Genomic DNA, 23,049 nt, shown 5'->3' with positions numbered 1-23,049 from the left:
CTCCTTCAATTCTTAGCCAAAGTTACAATATGGATTATTCTAGATCATTCTTCATGACGATCATGTGGTTAACCCCTTTTCCATATATAATGGGGCTGACATGGCATACTCTTGAATTATGGTAGCTAAAATAAGAAATTCAACTTCCAAGTGGCATAACTTTTGTATACATACTCTGATTGAGGTTACTCTTATGATGTTGTAAAGGTCTTATGTGTATAATATGAAAATAAAATTGTAGTGCTAAAGCGAAAAAATGTTACCCCCAAAAAATGTCGTTTGATGCCTCAAAATGCTCTTGAAATGCTTTAGACCCGAATTTTCCAATCTAGATCAAATGGTTTCCACTAAAACTAGATAAAGATTAAAAATATTTCTGCCCTTTTTTATTTTTTATGTTTTTCTTTTTGTCATTTATGCCTTTTCCATGCTATTATGAGTATGAAAATGTGATAAAAGAAAGTTGCGTTGGAGAAAATGAGTGGCTCAAATATGTGTGATTACATTCCATGCACATGGAATAGATCTATGCAAAGTCGATGCAAAAAGAAGTGTCAGAACTGTGATGTCAGCTCATATCTATTTTCTATAGGGATACATTTTAAAAATGAATAAAAGCATATGCAAATAGAAAATGTTTAAGAGTGCTAACAATGGATATAAGCATGATCAAGCATATTGTAATGTAGTATTATGCACCAAGGTACAGGAAATGATGAAAATATGGAATTGCAAAGCAAAAAATATAACGAAAATCGTATAGGACTTGGATAGAAAAATATAATAGTAAATCATGAGATCTCAAATCTTAAGTCATTGAAAAAATAAATATAAATTCCTAGGCCTATGAATAAACATAACATGAGTGCCAAATGGTAACATAAAGATGATTTCTAGGGTTTCCCATGAAGGATAAGAATTATGATGTGAAATTAAGAATACGAGATAATACTAAAAACTATTGGGATCGAACCTAATTCATAATATTGGGATAAATGGTATCTTAATATATGGGAAGTCTAGGAAATAACATTTTCTTTCAATATTTTTCAAAAAAACTTTGGGCATCACCTAGAAGCCCTTTCTACACATAGCGTGTAAACATAACATTTCAAGGAACCAAATACACTTGGAAATTTCCTAGAAGAGCTTGAATGCTTCATCAATATGTCCTTTCTATCCACACACATCAATCATGTTGTTCCATAAGACAATGTGTCATTTAGATATTTTTTTAAACAATACTTGAGCCTTATCTATAATCCCACATTTTACACATACACTATTTTTTTTTCCTAAGGAGGTTTTTGAATATTTCCATTGAAATCAAATTGGAACCACATAGACATTGACTACTTTTTCTTTTGGTAATGCATTTTTGTCTTGGAAAAGCTATGATAGAAAATGATGTGTAGAAGAGCCTACATAATGGTCAACTATATACAAAAAATTTAGCACATTTTTGTCTTTCCTCCTTTCTAATCATATGAAACAATGATTCTATTTCCAGATACCATATCCCTTTTAGAAAAAAATTCAAATAGTTCAAACATTCTCAAAATTTCTTCCTTAATTCTCTATCTCTAACCCATGAAAGCACAATGTTGTGACTTGGGCTCTAATGCCACTTGTAATATCCCTCAGCCACCCAATTAGGGTTATGCCACCACCCACTAGTACTAATACCAAAATCATATATATATATGTTAGGCCCCTATACTATTAGTGTAACCCCTTATTGTTATTAGTACAACCCCCTTATTATATTGTTGTACCCATGTAGTGCCCATATTGTTACTATTGTGCCCCACAGAAGCCCAATATTGTTATTATTGTGCCCTTTCATTATTCTTTTTATGTCGGCTCTGATTATATTATGACTCCTTAGACTCCTATATATAGAAAGGAGGTCTTGTCATTTGTATCATCCAAGAATTGTTCATTTATGTAATGTAAAGGAGGTTTCCCCCTCGAAGAGGCTGAATTCTAAGGTGTTGATTTATCTTTTCTATCTTTTTGTGAGCTAGTTTCATAACATTTGGTATCAGAGGTTTGGATTCTAGGGTTTCGCTGCTCCAAATAGGTCATCGTGGCATTTTCGCTATACATTTTTTTCTGCAATGTTTCAGAAGTGAAAAAAAAAACCCATTTGAGATGAAATCACACTAAACCTCGGGTCCAAATTTCAGAGCTTTTCGCGCTCTATTTGCAGAGATATGATCTGAGGAAGTTGGTATTTTTGCAGACTCTTGAATTACATTCCAAACAGGTGGGGAAAATCATCATAACTTTCTCTCTGAGCATCGGATTGAAATTTCGTAAGAAAGTGAAGAAAGAGGATGGGTTGTAGTTTCTTGTATATATTTTTTAGAGCCGAAGGTCGAAATAGGGACACATGGCATGTCGTGCAAGTTCGCTCTACTGAACTAGTCTATAATCAGGTCACTGTAGGAGATTTGGCATAACTCTTCCTTAGAGAATCCAATTTGGATTAGATTGGTGGCATTGGAAAGAGGGTGCGAAGGGCTACTGTAGGTCGCAATTTCAGAACTTAAAGATCCGAAAGTACATAGTTACATTCATTTCAATATTGAGCTCCTAAAATCAAGAAAAAGCAAGATGAGGAAGTTTCATGGCAAGGATCCGGTAAATTGGATACTTCAGATGGAGAAATATTTTGATCTACATGGTGTACCACTATTACAAAAGGTATGTATTACATCTTCATATTTAGAACCGGATCAATTTTTATGGTATAAAGGGCTTTGTTCTTGTAAACAACCTGTTACGTGGTCAATTTTCATGGAGGAAATGATAACACATTATGAGGATACAAAGAGCAACACCTTCTTTAGAGCAACACCACAATAATTGGAAAGAGTAAAAGGGCTTTGTTACATAGTGGAAAGTAAAAATTATGGCAACAAGGAAGTATACCTCTCACAAATATAAAGGTGGAAGTGTTGTTTCTTCTAGTCCTCCACAACCTACAAGGGTTACACCACAACAATTGGAAGAAAAAAGAGAAAGAGGGCTTTGTTACAATTGTGATAGCAAATGCACTAAAGGTCATAAGTGTGCTGAGAAGAAATTATTTTACGTAGAGTATAAGAGGAGGAAGAAAATAATCAAAAAACATCAAAAGAAGAGGATATAGGCCAGGACCCAACCCTAGAGAAAGAAGAAATGAATCAGACCATATCTTGTAAAGCATTGGCAAGAATTACCACTCCTCAAACTCTCAAGATAGAAGGACATATCAAGAAGAAAAAGGTGCAAGAAGTGAAAGATGACATTGATAAAGAAGAAATGAATCCAACCATATCTTGTAATTCATTGGTTGGAATTACCACTCCTCAAACTATCAAGATAGAATCGCATATCAAGAAGAAAAATGTTCAAGAAGTGAAAGATCACATCGAGCATCAAGAAATGAATCCGACCATATCTTGTAAAGGATTGGAAGAAATTACCACTCCTCAAACTCTAAAGATAGAAGGACATATCAAGAAGAAAAAGGTTCAAGCAGTGAAAGATCACATTGAGCATCAACAACAAGTTCTCCAACTTTTAAAGGATAACGCCACTTTGGTGCAAAATCAAATGAAACAACAGGTAGATCAACATCATAGTGAAAAATGTTTTGATGTAGGTGATTGGCTATTTTTACTGCTACATCTCAAGCAAGCTATTTATGAGAAGGAAATGTTGGCAATACTATATGCACTTAAGAAATGGCAACCTTACTGAATGGGAAGACACTTCAAGGTAAAAATGGATCATGATAGTCTTAAATACTTTTTAGAACAACTATTATCTTTAGAAGAACAAAAAAAATGGATCACAAATATGTTGGGTTATGACTTTGACATCATCTATAGAAAAGGGAAGCAAAATTTTGTTGCAGATGCACTCTCAAGAAAGGATGAGGATGTGGAAGCATTGTTTTGTGCTATTTCTATTATCCAAGTAGATTCAATAAACGAAGCAATGGATTAATGGAAGAAGGAAGAAGAAGTATGGCCACTTATTCAAAAGTTGCAAAAGGTCCCAATTCAAACAATATTGCCAGAAATTGAAGAGGAAGGAAAAATTATATTGGAACTTGGAGCAGTCAAAGAAATAAGAACCCAACGGCTACGAAATCAATCAATTTTAGAGTACCTCATCAAGTGGAACAACTTATATACTGAAAATTCCATATGGGAGGACAAGAATTTTATACAGAAGCATCAAGAACTACTCAAGCATTGAGGACAACACTTTTTGAAGGAGAGGGGCATGTTAGGCCCCTATACTACTAGTGTAACCCCTTATTGTTATTAGTACAACCCCCTTGTTATATTGTTGTACCCATGTAGTCCCCATATTGTTACTATTGTGCCCCATAGAAGCCCACTATTGTTATTATTGTGCCCTTACATTATTATTTTTATGTTGGCTCTGATTAAATTATGACTCCTTAGACTCCTATTTTTTCATTTATGTAATGTAAAGGAGGTTGCCCCCTTGAAGAGGCTGAGTTCTAAAGCGTTGATCTATCTTTTCTATCTTTTTGTGAGCTAGTTTCATAGCTATATCTATATCTATATATATATATATATATAGATATATGACAAAAATGGCATAATAACATGAATGAAACAATAAACATAATCATAAATGATAACAATAGATATACAATATATTAACATGTTTAAAACATATATACGATGAAATTCAGCAATTGGATGCAAACCCCATACATACCACCGAGCCATAGACCATGCTACTCCTATTTGCTTAGCAGCAGGTCACCATGGATAACGGGCCATAACTCCACGATGAAATTACCTTACTTAAGTAAGGTACAAAACCAATACCAAACATGATTGTAGCCAAGGTATAAAACCCCAATAGCCTCTAACCAATAGTCTTAGATCCCTGCTTAGCCCTGGCAATCTAAGGCAGTGCACCTCATTCTCTCACCCATATACCATTGGATTTTTCCATTACCCTTCCATGGTTTTAAACTTGGGCCATGCATGCATGTGTTAGAGAATTATCGCTTCTAAGAGCTCCAGCTACCCTTTAGACCCATGCAGGGACACCTACACCAAGAATTATCCCACTTAGGCTCTAGCCTTCCTCAAGGTAGTCCAAGGAGAAGTGAACTAATACCTAGGCCACATAGGGTCTTAAGGGTACAATAGCTAGGGATACTCGAGTTCTCCCTAGAACAAATGCCATAATCATCCTCTGGTAATCTTTGATGGAAAGGAAATATAATTAATAATTCCCCTCTCTTTACCTTTTATTTATAGCTCAATTTAAATATATGTATATTAATATATACATATATATATATATATATATATATATATATATATATATATATATATATATATATATATATATATATATATATATGTATATATATATATATATATATATAATCATAATCATATTATATTTTAGTATCATTTGATAAATTTATGTTAGGAATATTATACTAGTAAATGTTATTTGGTGTAAGAACCATGCCCCCTTTCCACTGCTTCACCTTTCTCTCTCAAAGAGTCCTAACCCCCCATACTATTCTTGTCCCTTCGTCTAGAGCCATGATGTTATGTGTGTGTGTGTGTGTGTTGGGGGGGGGAGGGGTGTGGTTGTCTAGTTTACAAATATGTTTCAAGGTTAAAGTGCTTATGTGGTCAAGTTAGAGAGTCTTTGTGCTAAGAAGGCAACGAACTTAAAAAATCTAATAAGTGTGTGTGTGTGACAATTTTTAGGCTCGCTTGCCTCTTATCACAAAGGTTCTCTTCCCTACCCACATAGACACTTCATCCTTAAAACATATTTCTACACTCGACCACCAGCCAGGGGAATATAGGTGTCAGAAAAACATGGGTCGCCAACCTAATTAGGGTGTATGGACTCACCAACCTATATGTGTGTGTGTGTATTACAAGTTAAGATTCCAATTGGAGGTATTATAGGTTCAATGATGATGAACTAGATGAAGAAGAATTAGTGGAACCAAGAGTCCTAGATGAGGATGAATATTTAAACTATGAAGGAGGACATTTAAATGTAATGAAAAAGGTGGGCTAAGTTGTGGTGGCAATCAAACTTATTAAGTGAGGGATATAATCTGTTCAGTAAAGTAAAAAGGTCAAAGGCCTTGCATGCTATAAGATATTCCCCTAAGGAAAGCTATGATGTAGAGATACCAATATCACCCTAAGGTTAAAGGTTAAATTTTGCAAATATGTTTTAAGGATAAAGTGCCTATGTGGTTGAGCCAGAGAACCTATGTGCTAAGAGGCCAACAAGCTTAACAAATGTAATGTAAGTATATACATACATACATATTACATTTTTAAAGCTCGTTGTCCTCTTAGCACAAAGGATCTTTGACCTAACTACATAGGCACTTCATCCTTAAAACATATTTGTACACTAACCCACTAAGCTAGCACATTTCTACACAAAGACATACAGCCTTCAGGAAAACTCGAATCACCAACCTAATTAGCATGTATCAACTCACCATCCCGTGTGTGTATTACACTTCAAGGTTCCAACTAGAAGTATTATAGGTTCAATGATGATTAACTACATGAAAGAAGAATTATAGTCACTTCATCCTTAAAACAGATTTGTACATTAACCCATTAAGCTAGCACATTTCTACACAAAGGCATACAGGGTTCAGAAAAACACGGGTTACCAACCTAATTAGCATGTATCAACTCACCATCCCGTGTGTATTACACTTCAAGGTTCCAACTGGAAGTATTATAGGTTCAATGATGATTAAATCCATGAAGAAGAATTAGAGGAGCCGGAGTTCTAGACGACAATGAGGATTTAAACTATGAAGTAGGACATTTGAATGTAATGAAAAAGGTTAGCTAAGTTGCTATGGGAATCAAACTTATAGGGATATAATGTGTTTAGTAAAGTAAAAAAGTCAAAGCCTTGTGCGCTATAAAAGATTCTCCTAAGATAAGCTATGATACAAATACCCTCAGATGTAAAGAGTAGCACAGTGGTGAATTACATGGGTCTACCCAATGAATAAGTACTATGTCCTTAGGTGGTGCAACAACAAGTGATTTATGTGTGTCTATATCAACAAAAATACCCCAATCAAAGTTTCACTCTATCAGGGATTCTAGGTCATTTGAACATACCCCAATCAGAGCTTCACTCTATCAGGGCTTCTTGGTCTTTTCAACGTTCTGTTTAGGCTTGAACGATGACGTGCTCTTGTTGACGGCCCTCTTTGCGGACGAGCTACTGCTGGGGCATATCTCTTCATCACACTCTGCTGCATCTTTGTCCGCATCAGCGTGGGCAGTCTGTGAGCGGGAGTCATTGTCGACAAGGGAATCAAGATTGGTATTGAAGCTCGATGGATTGTCAGGGAAGTTAAATTGGTTCTTATCCATGCGCAACCTGCCGTTGCTACGGCCTATAAAGAGCAGGAATGACATCTCGAAGCTCGTAATCAACAGATAATGGATTTGATAGGGTTAGAATTAGTAAGTGAACAACATAATATCTGAACGATATAATACCGTTTCGAAGCTTACTCTAAACAGATAAGATAAACACTATGGTTGGGAGTCCTCTAACAAGGCGGAGGAATTGACCGGACCGCTAAAAGTGGCCAAAAGTGCGAGAATCCGGAAAAAAATTTCATCTGGCTTCATCTTGTGCGTTACCTACTTAAATAAATGTTTTAATAAAAAATTGTTGACGTCTTAGATTACGGTGGCATCCGTAATAAAAAAATTGTTGACGTGTTAGATTACGGTGGCATCTGTCCGCTCACCTGATGACAGCGAGCCCTTTCAAGAGGAACAATGGTTCCACATTGTTTGGAATGTTGTTTATGGCATGTGCTCGGCTCAATGTGCAGAGCTCGTTAAGATCCAGAGGTTCGATCTGTGGTCTCTGCAGAGGTGGGGAGTGGTTTTGCCTGAGCATTCTCATGCCTCTACCCCGGTAATTCATGGTGATCGGTGGCGAGGATTTGCAGAATTTAAATAAAGATGGCAGAGCGTCTGCTGTTGGAGGTCACGCCCACCTCGGAATGGAAGATATCACCAGAGGAAAGGAGGAGACTACTGAAGTTCGTGCAAATCGATGCACTCAAAAAATCACTAACATTTCCAGCAAATAGTTATTACAGATTTGTATGGACTCTGCGGGAGATGAGGATGACAAAGAAATTGCCAAATCACTTCATGAATCGGGGCAGATTCTCGTGGTTGGCGATTGTTTCTACCTTCGGCCCGAGCAGATATTCTGATTCATTAGGGTTTCTACATTTCTTTTTTATTCTTGTTCTATGAAGCCGACCTCCGGCGTCATAGTCTGTGTTTTGATGTATTTATGAAATAAACCTTGGTACCTGAATTTTTTGGAAAGCACTGTGTATTGCATTGCAGGACCATTGTTGATGAAGTGAATGCCATGATAAGTGATATAATTTGCAGAAGCATCGTTTTAACCAATGACCTTTTATTATATTTGAACTATCATATATCATTTTACCTCGATTTTTTTGAAAGAAGGTACTGGTTTGCATTTGTATATTCAAACAGATCTGTTAGATGGAATAAAACTGTGTATTAAATGTAAACATAAATTATTTACCTGGCATCTTTATTTCCATTGCAAAATCCTATAAACACTTCTTTCAAATTTTCGAATGTTTCAAATTTTGCATTCAATGTTAGCTCCATTAAGTTTTGCATAATTGTTGCCTACAATTATGGAATTGCAGTCTTTCCTTAACTTATGGAAACCAACTGCAGTAGTTTCCTTAAGTTAACAAAAAAAAACTGCAATTACTAAATTTATTATTAGGAGCTACTATAGTGGTCCATCACTTTGATTCGAGTTCTCTGCCTTGATTTGTGGACATCTAACACATAGCTATTAGAAGCTTGATGGAAGCTTAGCTATATGTTCATCTGTTTGGTCCCCAAGCTCGTCTCTCAATTCCCTTTAGTTTTACACCATCTAGCTGAGATAGCAGAGCTTGGAAGTGCCTTCAGATCAGCTGCATTCTTTTCTTTTTGCTTGGGCAGTTGGAGCGTGGTTTTTCAGAAGGAAATTTCATCAAGAGTTTCACCAATGGCTGGAGGTAATTCGTATCCCTGGGCATTAAGTTTCAACGATTCTTTTCAGATCTTTCCGCATGTAGAATCGTTGCTTAAGTTTATGATTTTCTAACATTTGGTATCGGAGCTGTTTATTTATCTCTGCCTTGGTGCGATTCGAATACTTTGAAATGGAGTCTAGGTTCAAAAGTAAATGTCGACGCCGTATTATTAAACATTCTGATCCTAGCCTCCTTCTCGAGTCTACCAGCATAGGTTGAATTCTTCACACCTGCGTCAGTTGACTAATCAGTTTCAACAACCGAAAACCTGTCTACAGCCTGAAATTATATTGCTGTGGATGATATCTGAGTATTTTTCTGCTCTTGCCGGAGGGTTTGGATGCCCTTAACACGTTCCTTCTCTGTTTCAAGTTTATCACAGTGAACCTGCCAAGCATTTGTACAGTCCATGATTTATTATACTCTATTGGCGAAATGCCCTGAATTTACCATAATTTTAGTCGTTTGAGAGCTAATGTATTTGAATAACTAGATTTGACGCCAAGGTTCAAAACCCGCGGCAGACAGCAAAAACTCCGATGTAAAACTTGCCTGCAAGCGTCGATGGATTTGCCTATATTGTCTATTCCCCGTAGATTGAACCAAGGACGGGCTGGTCAAGGTGTACTGGCTTACCCAATATATGTTTCTGCACTGTGTGGAACCCCGTGAATCGAAATTAGGTTGATGAATTGGTGAAAGTCATGTACTTCTGCTGCATTGTGATGTTTTACCTAGTTTTTTTTTTGTTGGGTTAATATATATTTTCAAATTGGTTTGGTTGGAAAAAGGTTTCCGGTTAATATAATCCCTCCTGAAGGAGAGTAGTCCATAGCAAAAAAAAAAGACTAAGCCGACTCAAAAACCGCTTATCATTTGGCATTTCTCCATTTTCAGTAACAGGATACCCGGATTCTATCAAACTAAAGCTTGTTTTCTTTATCGAGAAAATTAAAGAGCATCGTATGATGGTAGCATAAATGAATGAATTAACCAAATCTTTAAAAGGAAAAGAAATATAATATGAAGCTAGATATACCCATCGTTCTTACCTTTCTTTACCTTTAGTCGATGGCATGGGATTTGTTGAATGTATTTTGAATCTTTCGATTGAATGCATTTTCAGTTTTGGAACTTCTCTGCTGCAAAATTAGAATGCAAAAATCCTTGATTAGGAAACCTTGGACAAATTTGACTGTTTTGGTTTTCTGTAAAGATTTTGTTGGATAGAAAAACATGCTCAGGTCAAATGTTGGCATTATGATCTATTGTTATTCGTGAAAGGAGAGCCTATAATTACATCAATTATAAATTTATAAATTGTTATTAATTGGATTTGCTTGCAAATAACTCCCATAATGCTGAAATGAACATTAGTTCATTTACTAATGAATATCCAATGTAATGACAATAGGTTGAAATCCATATTGGTTCAATTTTTATTTTTTGTTATTTTGAAGTTATATTTAATTATGGAGGCTCACATGAAATTTTATATAAATATATATAAATAATATTTCAAATTTGCAGTTTGTTTGCAAATTGTTTAGAGCCTATTTTGTAATTAATTTAAGAATTAGTCTTAAATAAATTATGGGACAGTTAGACTAAGGAATGTAAATTTGATTTTAATTTTATTTATCTTGTGAGAAAAATAGCTTGTTTGCTGGTCAATTTTTGTTGTTTTATAAACTTCAGGACGGAGCCTGAAGTCAAGCCAGCTAGCCTTCGAATTGCATTTGCTATGCAAGTGCAAAGTAGATCAACGCTGCTTCAGTCAATCTCCGGGTTAAGTCTATAAATTGAACAATCAATTTGTAGTCATTTTCGGTAATGCTGACTGCTTTAACCTTAATTTTGATTTTGCTGGAAAATTATTACAGTTATATGGAGTTTATTAAAATGTCATTTTGACTTACTCCTTTCAGTAAACATTATTTTTCTCTCTGGTTAAGTTTTGTTTATGCAACAAAATAATGTCTAGTGATCCATATAATTTTAATTAATTAGAGAATAGCCACAACATCTTTAATTAAATAAAATTATATATTTTGTTTGAGAAGATCACATAAAGATTATTTAGACATTAAATTGTAATTAATTACACTGAATATAATGAATTTTATCCCACAGGAATCTTTATTATATTTATGTAATTAATTAGGATAAAATTTCATAACCTACCCACAGGAGTTATGAATTAATAAGTTTTATCATAAAGTTTTATTGAACCTATTTGAATTAAAAATTTAGCCCACACGCAATTTTTATGTCATTTGATTCAATTATTTTTTAGCATGATTTACACTGAATATAATGAATTTTATCCCACAGGAATCTTTATTATATTTATGTAATTAATTAGGATAAAATTTCATAACCTACCCACAGGAGTTATGAATTAATAAGTTTTATCATAAAGTTTTATTGAATCTGTTTGAATTAAAAATTTAGCCCACAGGCAATTTTTATGTCATTTGATTCAATTCTTTTTAGCATGATTTACATTGGTAAAACATGAAAGTTTATTAAGCCTCAATTTTAACATAAGCATGTGATTCTTTATTTTGATGCAGTAGTACAACCTGCAAATTTCTCTGAAATTCGTTGTGACATTCCCGAACTTAAGGGAGATAACTATAAGATTTGGAAGGAGAGGATTCTCCTTCATTTAGGGTGGATGGACATAGATTATGCTATCAGGAAAGATGAACCATCGGCACTCACAAATACCAGCACTGCAGCGGACATCACGCTTTATGAACGATGGGAGCGATCCAATCGTCTAAGCATGATGTTCATTAAGACTAAAATTTCAGCTGGTATTCGAGGTTCCGTTGATCAGCATGATAAGGTCCGAGACTTGTTGAAGGCCATTGATGAACAATTCGTCTCTTCAGACAAGGCACTAGCAAGCACCCTAATCATGAAGTTCTCATCCCTAAGGCTCACTAGTGTGAAAGGTGTGCGCGAACACATCATGCAGATGAGGGACACTGTGGCTCAATTGAAGAAACTCAAAGTTGAAATATCGGAGTCCTTCCTAGTGCACTACATCCTGAACACCCTTCCGCACCAATATGGACCTTTCAAAATCTCATACAACACACATAAGGATAAATGGTCAATTAATGAACTCATGACCATGTGTGTTCAAGAGGAAGAGAGACTGGTGATGGAACTGGGAGAGAGTGCAATGCTGGCAACGCGTGGAAAGGGCAAATCTCAAGCCAATCGGAAAGGGAAAGGTAAAGTACCTCCCCAAACCGATATCAAGAAGGTTTCCAAGTGTTTTTTCTGTAAGAAGAAGGGACACATAAAGAAGGAATGCGCCAAATTTCAAAAATGGCTTGCAGACAAAGGTAATTTAATCTCGTTTGTTTGTTATGAATCTAATATGGTTAACGTTAATATTAACACATGGTGGATTGATTCTAGATCAACAATTCACATTTCGAATTCCTTGCAGGGTTTGCAGAACCTAAGGAAGCCAGTGGGAAGTGAGCAAAGCATCTTATCAGGAAACAAGATGGGCTCGCATGTGGAAGCTATAGGAACATGTTATTTAACTTTAAGTAGTGGTTTTGTTTTGGAATTAGAAAAGACCTTTTATGTTCCAAGTTTTTCTAGAAACTTGATTTCAGTTTCAAGGCTTGTACCTTTTGGATATTCCTTAAACTTTTCAGAAAAATCTTTCAGTCTATTCTATAAATCTGATTATGTTGGGAATGGTATTTTGTCTAATGGTCTTTACTGCATTAATTTACAAAACAATGTCACTTATGATTCAATGCATGTTCACACTGGCACTAAAAGATGTGTTATTAATGAAGATTCCTCTAAATTATCGCACCGGAGACTAGGTCATATCTCCATAGATAGAATTAATCGAGATCTAGAGGAAGAGGTTTACATGAAACAACCTGAAGGATTCCCCTCTAGTCATGGTGAGAAATTGGTTTACAAGCTCAAGAAGTCATTATATAGTTTAAAACAAGCATCCCGCCAATGGTATTTGAAATTCCATAATGTAATTTCTTCTTTTGGTTTTGTAGAAAACATTATGGATCAATGTATATACCTAAAGGTTAGTGGGAGTAAAATTTGTTTTCTTGTTTTATATGTGGATGACCTTTTGCTAGCAACCAATGATAAGGGTTTGCTACATGAGGTGAAACAATTCCTCTCTAAAAATCTTGATATGAAGGATATGGGTCAGGCATCTTATGTCATTGGCATTAAGATCCATAGAGACAGATTTCGAGGCATCTTGGGTCTGTCCCAGGAAACCTATATCAATAAAATTTTAGAGAGATTTCGGATGAAGGATTGTTCACCAAGTGTAGCTCCCATTGTGAAGAGTGATAGGTTCAATTTGAACCAATGCCCGAAGAACAACTTTGAAAGGGAACAAATGAAGAACATTCCATATGCTTCTGCTGTCGGAAGCCTAATGTATGCTCAAGTCTGCACAAGACCTGACATTGCATTTGTTGTGGGAATGTTGGGACGATATCAGAGTGATCCAGGTTTAGACCACTGGAGAGCTGCAAAGACTACATTCTTATGTATAGATGGATGGACAACTTGGAAGTAATTGGCTACTCAGATTCTGACTTTGCTGGATGTGTTGATTCACGTAAATCAACATCAGGTTACATTTTTATGTTGGCCGGTGGAGCTGTATCATGGAGGAGTGCCAAGCAGACCTTGACTGCCTCTTCCACTATGGAAACCGAGTTTGTCTCTTGTTTTGAGGCTACTTTACATGGTGTATGGCTTAGGAATTTCATTTATGGGCTTAGAATTATGGATTCTATATCTAAGCCATTGAGAATATATTGTGATAATTCAGCTGTTGTTTTTATGGCTAAAAACAATAAAAGTGGGAGTCGAAAATAAACACATCGACATTAAGTATTTAGCTATAAGGGAACGTGTTAAAGAAAAGAAAGTGGTCATTAAGCACGTCAGCACTGAGTTAATGATCGTTGATCCTTTGACTAAGGGCATGCCACCGTTTAAATTCAAGGATCATGTATTGAATATGGGACTTGGTTCCATTATGTAGTTTTTCATTGTATGGACAATGTTATTTTTAATGAAATTCTTAATTATTGTGATGTTTTTTCTCATATTTATGTGCACCTTAAGTTGATTTGAGAAAATTCATTTAAGAAGGACCAAGAATAAACATAAGGTTTATTCATTAAGAAATTGTTGCCACATAAATTATAATAAGAATAAATGCATAGTAATACATGGAAGATAATACTCGTCATTAGAGGACTTATCGCCATGATTCATGTATCTATTACTTAATACAGATTATCAATGGTTTTTAAGTTGAGACATTAAGTTTGGAAGTATGGACCAAGTGGAAGAATGTTAGCTCCATTAAGTTTTGCACAATTGTTGCCTACAATTATGGAATTGCAGTCTTTCCTTAACTTATGGAAACCAACTGCAGTAGTTTCCTTAAGTTAAGAAAAAAAAACTGCAATTACTAAATTTATTATTAGGAGCTACTATAGTGGTCCATCACTTTGATTCGAGTTCTCTGCCTTGATTTGTGGACATCTAACACATAGCTATTAGAAGCTTGATGGAAGCTTAGCTATATGTTCATCTGTTTGGTCCCCAAGCTCGTCTCTCAATCCCCTTCAGTTTTACACCATCTAGCTGAGATAGCAGAGCTTGGAAGTGCCTTCAGATCAGCTGCATTCTTTTCTTTTTGCTTGGGCAGTTGGAGCGTGGTTTTTCAGAAGGAAATTGCATCAAGAGTTTCACCAATGGCTAGAGGTAATTCGTATCCCTGGGCATTAAGTTTCAACGATTCTTTTCAGATCTTTCCGCATGTAGAATCGTTGCTTAAGTTTATGATTTTCTAACATTCAATACAATTTAATTGTCATCAAAATGTCAGCCACATGACTTTGAACTACAATTTGTACACTTTGACCAATAGTTTGTATGGACAACATTTTGCTTTTAGAGTTTATAAAATCTCGTACATATAACCAGATCTCTTTTAAATGTATGATTTCCTACCAAGCCTGCAACGATTCATCGCTGACATTTCCAAATCTGATGAATGCTTTAAAATACACAGGCTAATTCGTGGGTTAATTTGACTGCTTTAATTTGAATGTTTTGTTTTATTACTGGAGTTATCAGACCTTTACAAATTTCGTTATTGCTTTAAAATACATAATATTTACAATGTTTGGCTTTGTTATTGGAGTTATCAGATCTTTCTGAATTTCGTGATTGCTTTAAAATACATAATCTTTACAGCGAGTTGATTTGAATGTTTAGTTTGTTGCGAGTACGGTGAGTTGATTTGAATGATTAGTTTCCTGCAGTTTCTTTTCGTGTTCGCTGTAAAATGATAAATTATTTTAATTTAGGATTAGTTATTATACTTTTAAGGATACTGGAAAAACTAATATATTAGCATCAATGTATAATTTGGTTTCCTTTTTAACTTTCATAGATGTAGATTCTATTTTAGCTTTCGTATATATAGTGGGGGAAGAATTGTATATCTCGTTAATCATAGATTAATTATGATTATGGATGAGAGTTTTTTTTTTAAATTCTATGTTTTAATTATAAGATTTTTTTATATTAAAATAATTAATTTATAAATAATATCGAAATACTTTGTTTAATTCATTATTGATTACAGAAGTTTGAATACAAAATATTGAAATATATTTTAATTATATTTTATTTTGAAATCTTATATATTATTTTCTTGTGGTCTTTTTGTTATGGGTCCCTCCATGTGTTTTTTTGGTTATTATTAATAATAATTAATTATTAACTATAATAATTATACTTAAATGATAATTTATTATTAATTAGTAATTGATTATTTATTAATAATTAATCATTTAACCTTAGAACAAGTAAACTATTGTCAACCATGGTCAACGATGCTTATCTTAGGGTTTATATTATTTATGTGAAGGTTAATATACCTTGGTTTCATAACATTGACCCCTTGGGTTTTAGTATTAAACCCTTGGATTTATTAGTCTCTCTTTGGGTTTATTAATCTAAAGTTTTGTTGGGTTGTGTTATATTCTTTCCACAACTAGCCCACATAGTTAACCGGGAATTAGAGGGGGGGAGGTCACAGGGGCTTTGAGGGGTACCCGTAGCCCCTATGGTTTTGTGCATGATTTTCGGACATGTTTTTTACACGTGATGGTTTTCGGTCCATGGTATTGGATGCTTCGGCATGTATAAATATATATTGTAACACTGAAAGGAACATAATGAAAAATCAAGCTGGTAGTCCCGGTTTTGGGATCCAGGGGAAAATCTCTGTGTATATGTGTTTTATGTGTTATGCTCTCGCATTGTTTATTTTATGTGTTTTAGAATTCGTGTGCAGGTAATTTCTGTACAGGGTTAAAACCTACATTTAGTATTAGAGCAGTTTTGGCTTCAAGGGGATGCCTTTGTTGCTGAGGGGTTTCGCTCGAGCCTGTGGTAGATCCTGTTCAGTGGGAGATTTGCGAGATCGATTCTGGTGGTGAAAGAAGATGGCAAGAAGTGGAAATATAGAGATCGATAAATTTAATGGTCAGAGTTTTGAGTTGTGGAAACACAAGATGGAGGATCTGTTGGTGGATAAAGATCAGTGGATTGTGGTAGATCCGGGTATTAAACCAATAGGAGTATTTGATGAAGAATGGAAGAAGTTGGATCGGAAGGCAAAGAGCACAATACGATTGTGTGTCTCAGATTCAGTATTGCTGAATGTATTAGGGGAAGCTATGGCAAAGGCTTTGTTGGACAAGTTAGGGACTTTCTACCAATCTAAGTCTTTGGTGAATAAACTGTTCCTGCGGAAAAAGTTATATAACCTGAGGATGAAAGATGGAGACTCGGTGACAGAGCATCCGAAGGCATTTAATACTATGGTAAGTCAGTTAGCATCTGTTGATATTAAAATTTCAGATGAAAATAAGTACGTTAGTTTGTTGCGTTCTCTACCAGATTCGTGGGATAGTCTGGTTATTGCGATAGGTAGCAATGCAACTGCCTTGCAGTTTGATGAAACAGTCTCAGCCTTGCTGACGGAGGAGATGAGACAAAAAAATATGGAGAGCCAGAATGGTGATGCCTTATCTATACGAGGACGGTAAATCCTAAAGGGGCTGTAAATCTAAATCTCTTGACAAAGGAAAGGGATCTAATGAAGCTCCTTCTACAAAGGTGAAAACCACCTCAAATGAAGGTGGGGATGTGTACTTAGCTTCTTCAAGTACACATTTAGATCATGAGGCATGATTGATTGACTCAGGTGCATCCTTTCACTTCACTCCCCATAGAGAGTGGTTTTGCGAGTATGAGAAATACGATGGTGGTGATGTCTTCTTGGGGGATGATAGGAAGGCTGCAATTGTTGGTCACGGAAAAGTAAAATTGAAGTTGCAAGGTGGAAGGGTTAAAACACTTCCAGCTATTCTGCATATTCGTGCATTGGCCAAAAATCTGATTTCTATAAATAAGTTGGATGATGCAGGTGTAAAAACAGTGTTCGAGAGGGATACCTGCAAGATGGTTTGGGGATCACTGGTATTGATGCGAGGAGTTCAGATTGGAACTTTGTACAAGCTACAAGGTAGCACTGTTGTTGATGGGTGCAATAGTTCCATGGTTCCTGAAAGTGGAGAAAAAAATCTAGTGGTCTTTGGAGAGAAGACCATGTTGTGGAATCAAAGGCTTCGACATATTGTAGAGAAGTGCCTTTGAATACTTCATGGTAAAGGTATGGTAGAAGGTATGAGTAATAGCTCTTTGGATTTTGATTTATGTGAAAATTGTGTATACGGGAAGCAGAATCGGGTGAGTTTCCTCTCTGGTAGTAAAAGGGCAAAACAGATATTAGAGCTTGTGCACAGTGATGTGTTTGGACCTGTGAAGTTTCCATCACTGGGTAAGTTTATGTACTATGTATCATTTATAGATGACTTCTCAGGGAATACATGGATATATTTCCTTAAGAAGAAATCTGAAGTCTTTGACAGGTTTAAAGAATTTAAGAATCTGGTGGAAAACCAGATAGAGAAGAAGATAAAGGTGTTGAGGACAGATAATGGTGGAGAATTTTGTAATAAGGAATTTGAAGAATTCTGTAAGAAGTGTGGTATAGCATGGAATAAGACTACTTCATATACACCTCAGCAAAATGGAGTTGCAGAAAGAATGAATAGGATGTTGATGGAAAGGGCAAGAAGCATGCTCAGTGGTGCCTGGTTAGGATAGGAATCCTAAGCAGAGGCGGTGGATACTGCATGTTACCTGGTCAACAAGTCACCTTCATCAGAGTTGGAGGATAAGACTCCACAAGAAGTATGGACTGGTAAGAAACCCTCTCTTTCACATCTAAGGGTATTTGGATGTGATGCATATGTACATGTTCCAAAGGAGAAATGAACCAAGTTGGATAGTAAATCTGAAAAGTGCATCTTTATTGGGTGTAAGGATGGTTTAAAGGGTTATAAGCTTTGGAACCCAGTAACAAGGAAGGTTGTGTACAACCGAGATGTGGTGTTCAGAGAGGTGAAATATGTTATTAAACATGAAGTCCAACCAAAGGAACATGAGAAGATAGAGTTTGAGCTAAAGGAGGAAGAATCAGACTCTACAGCAGAGGAGGAATCAGAATATGAAGAGCCACAAACTCTTGCTATGAGAAGATCAGTTCGAGAAAGAAGGTAGCCAAAAAGGTATAGTCCATATGCTTTTTGTTCAACTTTTTCTTTGTTTGTTATTGATGATGATCTTAGAAATGTGAAGGAAGCAGTGGATTCAAAGGATGGAAAACTCTGGAAAGAGGCCATGGTTGATGAAATGGCATCTTTGCACAAAAATGAGGCTTGGGATCTGGTGGTGTTGCCGATTGGAAGGAAACCCATTGGCAGCAAATGGGTGTTCAAAAAGAAGACAAATGCAGAAGGAAAAGTGGAGAAATACAAAGCTCAGTTGGTAGCAAAAGGTTATTCGTAGGTGCCAGGAATTGATTTTGGTGATATTTTTCTCTTGTTGCCAGTGTAACTTCTATTAGACTACTTTTATCTGTTGCTGCTACTTTTGATTTTGAGGTAGAATAGATGGATGTGAAGACAAAATGTCTTCACGGGGATTTGGAAGAGGAAATCTACATGAAGCAACCTGAAGGCTTTGTGGTGAAGGGTAAGAAAGAACTGGTATGCAAGTTAAAGAAGTCTTTGTATGGGTTAAGATAGTCACCAAGGATTTGGTATTAGAAATTTGATACATTAATACGGGGACTTGGCTTCACCAGAAGCAAAGCAAATCACTGTGTGTATTTTAAATTAATTGGTGACCGTGTTATTTATCTAGTCTTGTATGTGGATGATATGTTGCTGGTTGGAAATGACAAAGAAATTATCTAGGATTTGAAGACCCAATTGTCCTCCAAATTTGACATGAAAGATCTTAGTGGTGCAAACTATATTTTGGGCATGGAAATTAAAAGCGATTGGGCAAAGAGGAAGCTCTGGTTGAACCAGAGAAAGTATGTCGAGACAATACTACAGAGGTTTAATATGCAGGATAGTAAACCGGTGAAGGTTCCTATTCTTGTAGGTGTGAGGTTATCTACTAAACAGTGTCCCAAGACACGAGAAGAGGAAGAGGACATGTCCCGTGTTCCATATGCAAGTGTAGTCGGTAGCCTGATGTATGCAATTGTCTGTACTAGACCAGACATTACACATGCAGTGGAAGTATTGAGCAGGTTTATGTCAAAACCAAGGAAGGAGCACTGGACAACAGTGAAGCAGGTTTTCAGGTATTTGTGTGGCACTAGTGATTATGGTTTGTGGTACCAAGGAAGACTAGGATTGGATAGAGTGTTGGATATTTGTGGCTTTGTTTATGCAAACTGGGCTGGAGATTTGGATCAGAGAAGATCTACAAGTGGGTATGTGTTTAACCTATTTGGAGGTGCAGTCAGTTGGATGAGTAAGAAAGAATCTGTAGTGGCACTATCAACTACAAAGACAGAATACATGGCAGCCACTCATGCAAGCAAGGAAGCAGTTTGGTTGCAGAGATTGTGTTCAAGTATGGGGTTAGTACAGGGAGCTATAAGGATAGACTGTGATATCCAAAGTGCAATTTTCTTGGAAAAGAACCCCGCATATCATTCAAAGACAAAGTACATTGATGTTTATTATCACTTTGTTAGGGATATGATAGAAGACAAAAAGGGGTTGCTAGTAAAGGTGGACACTTTGAAGAATATTGCAGATGCATTGACAAAATTTGTGAGCTTTGAGAAGTTCTCTTGGTGTAGAGAAACAATGGGCATTGCAGGGTTGGATAAATGACTAAGCTCTCTTGTGGCCCCCTGTGGAAAGAAAACAACAAATCGGAGAATGTTGGGTTGTGTTATATTCTTTCCACAACTAGTGCACGTAGTTAACTTGGAGTTAGAGGGGGGGAGGTCACAGGGGGTTTGAGGGGCACCCGTAACCCCACTTTATGGGGTTCGGGGTAGCGCCTTGGAAAATTTTGGTTTTGGACCCTATGTTAGGTTGGGCGGACCCACTTATGGTTTTGTGCATGATTTTCGCACATGTTTTTTGGACGCAATGGTTTTCGGTCCATGGTTTTGGACGCGACGATTTTCAGTTCATGGTGTTGGATGCTTCGTCATGTATAAATATGTATTATAGCATTGAAAGTAACATAATGAAAAATAAAGTTGGTAGTCCTGATTTTGGGATCCAGGGGAAAATCTCTCTGTATATGTATTTTATGTGTTATGCTCTCGCATTGTTTATTTTATGTGTTTTAGAATTCGTATGCAGGTAATTTTTGTACAGGGTTAAAACCTACAGGATTCATATTGATCATGGGGTTTATAATATTAATCTTAGGGTTTAATAAAAATCCCTTGGGATTATAATCATTGTCAACCATGGTCCAATGTCTCGTTTTAACAAAGATTGTCTCAATATGTAAATCAACCATCATCAATCATGGTCAACCATCATCAACCATGGTTATCCATCATCAACCATGGTCAACCATCATCAACCATGGTCAACCGTGTTTATTTTAGGGTTTATAATATTTATCTAAGGGTTAACATACCTTGGGTTTACAATATTAATCCCTCGGATTTAATAGTATTCCCTTGGGTTTCTAAGATAAATCCCTTGGGTTGATTAATATATGGGCTCATGTTCCTAAGGTTTAATATTAATGATAGGGTTTATAATATTAATCCTAGGGTTTAATATAAAACTCTTGGATTTATAACAATGGTCAACGATGGTCCAACCATGGTCAACATCGTCAACCATAGTCAAGCACCATCAACCATGGTTTAACATCGTCAACAATTATCAACCATGGTCAACCATCATCAACCATGGCCAGCCATCATCAACCATGGCCAACCATGGTTATTTTAGGGTTTATAATATTTATCTTAGGGTTAATATACCATGGGTTTATAATTTTAATCCCTTGGGTTTAATGTCATATTGTGACAAAGATTGTCTCCATATGATAATCAATCATGGTCAACTATGGTCAATCATGGTCCAATGTTGCATTGTGACAAAAATTATCTCAATATGAAAATCAACCATGGTCAACCATGTTTATTTAATGGTTGATAATATTTTTCTTAGGGTATGCGTACCTTAGGTTTATAATATTAATGCCTTGTGTTTAATATTATTACCTTGGGTTTATTATTCCCTTGCATTTATAATATTAATATTTGGATTTAATATAAATACTTAGGTTTATCAACTATTGTCCAATGTCGCATTGTGACAAATATTGTCTCAATATGAAAATAAACCATGGTAAACAATGGTCAACCATGTTTATTTTAGGGTTTATAATATTTATCTTAGTGTTTACATACATTGGTTAACCATGTCAATCATGGTCCAACATGGTCCAATATCACATTCTAACAAAGATTGTCTCAATATGAAAATCAATCATGGTCAATTATGGCCAATCTTGGTCAAACGACACATTGCAACAAAGATTGTCTCAGTTTAAACACCAACCATAATCAACCATCGTCAACCATAGTCAATCATGGCCATCCATGGTCAATAACCCTGGTCATCCATGGTCAACCATGGTCCAACATCTCATTGTTACAAATATTGTCTCAATATGAAAATCAACCATGGTCAACCATGGTAAATCATGGTCAATTAGGGTCCAACGTCACATTATGACAAAAGTCCTCTCAATATGAAAATTAGTCATGGTCAACGATAGTCCAACGTCGCATTGTGACAAAAATTGTCCCAATATGAAAATCAACAATGGTCAACCATGGTCCAATGTCGCATTGTGGCAAATATTGTCTCAATATGAAAATCAACCATGGTCCAATGTCACATCCTAACAAACATTGTCTCAAACATGGTCAATCATGTTTCAATTAAATCATGGTCAAATCATGGTCAAACCATGTGTCAATTTCTGAATCATGGTGAAATCATGGTCAAACATGGTTAACCATGGGCAACCACATTTTTGAATTATGACTTTTCTGAATCATGGTCAAACATGGTCAACCATTGTCCAATGTCGCATTGTGGCAAAGATTGTCTCAATATGAAAATCAACCATGGTTAATCATGGTCAACCAAGTTTGTTTTAGGGTTTATAATATTTATCTTAGGTTTTATATACCTTGGGTTTACAATATTAATCCCTTGGGTTTAATATTATTCCCTTGGATTTTTAGTATTAATCCCTTAGGTTTATTAGTGCCTTGGGTTTATTAATCCAAGGGTTCATATTCTTAGGGTATAATATTATTAATAGGGTTTATAATATTATTCCTAGGGTTTAAT

Source organism: Pinus tabuliformis, chromosome X, assembly GCF_031772625.1.
Source record: "Pinus tabuliformis cultivar Carrire ecotype Pingquan chromosome X, CPIR1, whole genome shotgun sequence".
Taxonomy (NCBI): domain Eukaryota; kingdom Viridiplantae; phylum Streptophyta; class Pinopsida; order Pinales; family Pinaceae; genus Pinus; species Pinus tabuliformis.
Note: the sequence above shows the minus strand (reverse complement) of the source record.